Raw genomic sequence first — 4411 nt, 5'->3', positions numbered from 1 at the left:
GGGACTTTCGCCAGCAGCACCGGCACCTACACGGGCGAGAGAGTGGAGAGGTGTGGCGGAGAGTAGTGGGCTTCGGGCTACTTGCGTGGGAATCTCCTTCACTGCTACTTCCCCCTCCGCAGAATTGGCAAAGCGACCCGGGTCGTCCTGGCCTCCCGAGGAGAAAGAGGCAAAGTGGGCGAAGCCAAGGGGAGTAGGACGAAGGGCAGAGGAGCGATACTCCTTAAGGAATTAGACCTGAAACTCCGACCCGAGGCTGCAGCACAGAGGCAGCTACTGCGGCGCTGCTGGAGGTTGCAGTGTCTTTTTGGAGCAGGCGGTGAAGGACCTTGGTCCCTTTGCTGCTGTCCGTGGCTAATAGTCGGCGAAGAGTCAGATTTGTCTGCGGTTGACCGGCTTGCCGGCGTGTGCGTGCGTGTGCATTTGAGTCCGCCCCACTGGAGCAAGTGAGGCCGGGCTAAGCGAGGAAGCGGGGAAAAGCGTGGTCATTGTGAACGTCCGACGCTGTCTCTAGGGGTAGATCCAAAGTATTTCTCTCTCACACATTTTAGGGTCTGATTTCTTTAGAGACGGCCGTAGAAAACAGGGAGTGGGGAAGACTGGAGGGGCCTAGAACTCTAGCTTTGTTCCGAGGGTCTTTAACTTGAAAGACTGGTATGCATTTGCTGTGGTCATGGCTTCAGATGGCTGGGGGAAAAAGGCATAATGCATTTTTTTAAGGGAAGAATTGAGTCTTTTCTTCAGAAAATTCAATTAGCAAAACTTGAGAAGAGGAAGTCAGTCCCTCCCCTTCCCCCTCAGAATGCTAGCTGGGAAGGGAGGGATGAGTTTCTGTAGGTTCTGGCTTTACCACAGGCAGTGGTTCTTAGAGGAACGCCTTAAAGCAATGCCCAGGAGCTCTTCCCATGCCCATCCTAAATAACTCAAGGGAGGAAATTGTTCCACATAGTGAAGGACATTCAATCAACACTGGAGCAAGGAAGTTGGAAAACAGCTCTTTGCTGCATTTATACAGCACTTAACACTTTACAAAACAGTTTCATGCTGCTATCTCATTTGATCTCCTAATTACCCTGAGAGTTAAGGAATACTACTCTACCTACTCTACCATCCCCAGGGAGGCTGGTTCCAGATAATCTTGCTAGTCTCAAATGGAGTTTTCTGACCTCACAATCTGTCTTTTTCTCCCACAATCTTTCTTCCCGACAAAATGTCTCGCTGGCTCCAGGGGTAGATGATTTTTGGTCCAAGGTCAGCTGTAGCCAGAGACTCAGCATATCCTTTCCAAGGAGGGGAAGGACATGGTGTTGTCCAAGAGTTAGGGTTGTTGGATGATGTTAACTAGGCATTTTTCTAAAAGCAAGATCGTGAGTGATGGCTAGTGTAATGAACAGTGGGGAATTTCTGGAGTGGACTGGCTTGGTTTAAAGAGCCCACAATTTGGACAGAACTTTATTTTGCCATTTTGCTTTCAAGTTTTGTATTAGTGTTTTGTTCTGTGTGGAAAGTAGAAGTTATTCATAACTGTCCGAGATGGCATAAATTGACCTGGATAGGAGAGATACAAAAACCTCTGGGGAAATATTGTTTGTTTGTTTTGTATCACTTCTTCAATTTTGGGGTTCTCTTGAAAAATCATAAGCATTTGGGACAATGAGAACAGGGTGCTAAAAATGTCAACTTACCTTCTCATTTATGGATCATTTGTTTTCTAATTCATATAGTGATGTGTATTATTCTGAAAGAAAAGCAGAACAATGAATTGCTTTTGAACTCCACCAGATTTTCAGCACTGCAACCTCATTTCTTGCCTATTGCTTTTCTAAATCTCTATAATAATCTGGGAATCCAGATGTCTTGTACTAGTTAAAGAAAATACACTCCCATCCCTTTTTTCCAAGCTAACCTAACCCTCAGAAAGGGAAGAAACAGGGTCATATGCTAAGATCACTCCAAAATTATTAAAAGCATGTTATGTAAGCCAAGATGAATATAACAATAAATTAACAAGGAGCTATTCATAAAATTGGGCCAGTGGGTACTGTGCCCTTCAAAGCACATTGTAGCTTTTTTGGATTTTAGCACAGGAGGGCAAAAGCCCTGAGGTATAGTTCTGAACTTGCCTCAGCTGACTGGTCTGCCTTTGAATGATTCCCCTGGCTCTTTACCTTAAAGGCAAAGGTGAAAAGTGACAGATATTTGTAGAACAAGTTCTAGTCCAGAAGTACAATGGAATGAGGGAGAACTAGAATGAGACTTTATTAACCCTATTTAGGGTTCAGTTTTATATGCCATAAAATATTGTTATATTTTCTTGTTTCAGTTAGTCTATAGATTATAAAGAGTATAGCTTAAGTTGAACAGGGTATTTGGGTTGTTTTTCACTTTGTGTGGGGCAGACAGTTCAATTCTATTTTATCCTCTCTCTCTTATTATTAATAGACTATCATTTAGGAGGGTTTTAATTTTGTGCATGTCAGTTTTCAAACCCCTTAAAGGTAAGGGGCATGACTACTAATTTTTTAAGGATTTAATTACTTGAAGCCCATCACTTATTTATGCTTCCCTCTAAAGGAAATATACAAAATTATTAGCAGTTAAATGAGGTATAAAGTATACATATAAATTTCTCTGTAAGTACCATATATACCTAAATAGAAGTTGAGCTAGGCTACATGACAGGCTAAAGACCAAAATGAGGCCTCTTGCTTCCTTTTCCTAAATTGCTTTATTGCTCCCTCTCTCATCCCCATAAACTGAAGGTAGAAAGTTTCAAGAGCAATATGAGAAAGCTAAGAAGCATACTACCAAGGCCAAAGGAAAGGGGATGACACAACCAATATGGAGAAATATATTTGTCCCATAATACTAAACTGATCCAGGTTATTTAGGCTGTGGCTATAGCAATATTTTACATTCGGGAGGAAAAACATTTATGGGAGGAGTTCTGTACTTCTAATACAGTGCTCTTCGTTTTGTGGGGAAATATCAAGGAATTATTACTAATTTGTAGACAAAGTCAAAGAGGAACAAGAAACAAAGACCACTGACCATTGGTATTAAATGTGACAAAGTACACAAGGGAATGTTAGGATTTTTCTTGGCCTAATTCCAGGAAGAGAAAGAGGGTATGTTCACAAATTCAAATGCCTTTTCAGTGCCATGGTTTCACCCAAAGATTTCCAGACTCTGAAAAATCAGATTTCTTTTCCTAAATTGCTTCCTCCTTGAGGAACAGCTAATAAGAAACAGAGGGTGAGGTAGAAAGTGAGGGCAGAAGTTACCTTATCCCCGGGCCATTCCCCACTTTCTTTCATGATTAGTATATAATTCAGGGATTAGTCTACCTTTCTTGTGAATAAGCCTAATATATATGTACTTGATTTGCTTTGATTGCCTTCAAGTCAGGTGAATTGCCAACATAAAAATATTTCTTTTATTGCATAAAAAGTAGGCAAGGTTTGATAACAAGGATTTCATGGAGGAGTAAAAATGGTGTAATTGTAAGCAAAAAGACAGCCAGTCTCTTGCCATCTAAGCTCCATCTGAAAAATATTTGGCACCAATATTTCTAGAAAGAACTTCCAAAGACATATAAGGAAATATTTATTGCAAGATATTTAACTTTTATTAATTTATATAAACCTCTTAACAAATTCCCGACACATTGATAAATAAATAAATTATATCTCTGACTGTCTTAACTGTGAGGCTTACAATCTGCCAACACAATAAATTCTTTTCTGTTAGCATAGTCTTTCAACTTCCATTTATGTATTATTTTAAAAATTTACATACAGTAAAACTGGCTTTTTTGGCATAGAGTTATATGAGTTTCAACATATGTATAGATTTATGTAATGACCACATAACAGTTTCATTGCACCTAGTTTTTTCTTGTGCTACCCCTTTGTAGTCAAATCATTCCCCCTTCCCCCTCACCCCACCTACCTCTGGTGACCACTGATCTCTTTTCTCTCCCCATGGATTTGCCTTCTCAGACTGTTGTATAAATGAAATCATACCAAGTTTTAGACCACTGGGACTGCTTCAACAAAATACCATAGACAGAATGGCTTATAAATGGCAGAAATTTATTTCTCACACTTCCGGAGGCTGGAAGTCCAAGTCCAAGATTCTGGCAGATTCGGTGTGTGGAGAAGGCCCACTTTCTCACAGACAGCGCCTTCTGTAACCCCAGTACTTTGGGAGGCCAAGGCAGGAGAATTGTTTGAGGCCAGGGGTTGAGACCAGCCTAGAAAATTTAGAACATAGTGAGACCTTGTCTCTACCAAAAAAAAAAAAAAGAAAGAAAGAAAGAGAAGAAAAATTGGCTGTATGTGGTTGTACATGCCTGTAGTTCCAGCTACTAGGGAGAATGAAGTGGGAGGATCCTTTTTGAGCTACGATG

General features: G+C 40.9%; 1 protein-coding gene across 2 annotated transcripts in view; it reads left to right on the top strand.

Annotated features, from left to right (window-relative positions):
- AKAIN1 (A-kinase anchor inhibitor 1) overlaps positions 1-4411 on the top strand; it is a 52830-nt gene that overhangs the window by 968 nt on the left and 47451 nt on the right. The window lies entirely within an intron of this gene.

Source organism: Macaca fascicularis, chromosome 18 (genome assembly GCF_037993035.2).
Source record: "Macaca fascicularis isolate 582-1 chromosome 18, T2T-MFA8v1.1".
In the NCBI taxonomy this organism is placed as follows: Eukaryota; Metazoa; Chordata; class Mammalia; order Primates; family Cercopithecidae; genus Macaca; species Macaca fascicularis.
The sequence above is the reverse complement of the archived record's forward strand: the minus strand, read 5'-3'. Positions and strand labels throughout refer to the sequence as shown.